Raw genomic sequence first — 1,123 nt, forward strand, 5'->3', positions numbered from 1 at the left:
CACAAATCAAATGCTGGCTAGCACCAGTAGCACGTCAAACATAGATCAGCAAGCACATCATCATCATCGAATTGCCACACAAACAGCACCATCCCAAACTTCCAAAGCTAGACCACAACCCTGGATCGGTGTCGCAGAGACCTAACGAGGCATCCCCACACCACGCCAAGGCCCCCACTCGGAGGGGTATTATGCCACCGACTAGGAATCAAGCAACAGTCACCCAAGCTCGCGCTCAAAGGCAGTCTGGCACCTTCATCCCTTGCCATGCTCACCCACTGCTCCCCCCCTATATATACATATTGCACAAGGAGCTTGGTGACAGCAACACCCATTGCTTTCCCTGAGGATGTATATTTCTTAGTATGCGCACGGCGTCGAGGCACAGGTGAAGCCAACGGCGCTAGTTTCTGCGCCCTATGTCGAGGAAAATCAAGGCAACGGGCTAGTGTATGGGCACAACGTCGAGGAGACTCAAGGAGATGGGGCTATTTTTCAGGTCACCGTTCGAGAAATCAAGGCAACGTGTTGGGGGGGATGGCCTCTTTCATGGGTCGTGGGGCTTGGCTTGGCTTGCCTCGTGTGTGCTCGATACAGCCTCACGATTCTTATTTGCCCATCAACCATGCCGGGCACCTATGAGAATGAGACCCCATGGTACCCCCTATATATACATATTGCACAAAGAGCTTGGTGACAGGAACAGACATTGATTTCCCTGATGATGCATAATTTTTGGACACACACGACTTGGGGGCGAGGGGACACGGGAGTGGGGCGCCAATGGGGGGCGTTTTGGCCCCATTTTCGTCAAGAGCGGGCGTCTTGGCCATGCCTCGAGCGTGCCAGCCTCGAGAGCCTTGGGCGCTGGACATCCTTGGGGCGCCAATGGGCAGCAGTCCCATGGTTCCCCTATATATACATATTGCACAAAGAGCTTGGTGACAGGAACAGATATTGATTTGCCCAGGGATGCATAATTGTGCGAAATCGTCCATAACTCGCTCGAATTAATTCGGATTGACACAAAATTTTGTAGGGATGCTTTTTATTATAAATGAAAAGCTTTGAAATGAAAAAAAAAAACAAAATGTCATGTTTGAGGCGTAAATGTTTGTGTCCT

This window comes from Lactuca saligna, unplaced genomic scaffold, assembly GCF_052625555.1.
Source record: "Lactuca saligna cultivar CGN05327 unplaced genomic scaffold, ASM5262555v1 scaffold_282, whole genome shotgun sequence".
NCBI classification, from domain to species: domain Eukaryota; kingdom Viridiplantae; phylum Streptophyta; class Magnoliopsida; order Asterales; family Asteraceae; genus Lactuca; species Lactuca saligna.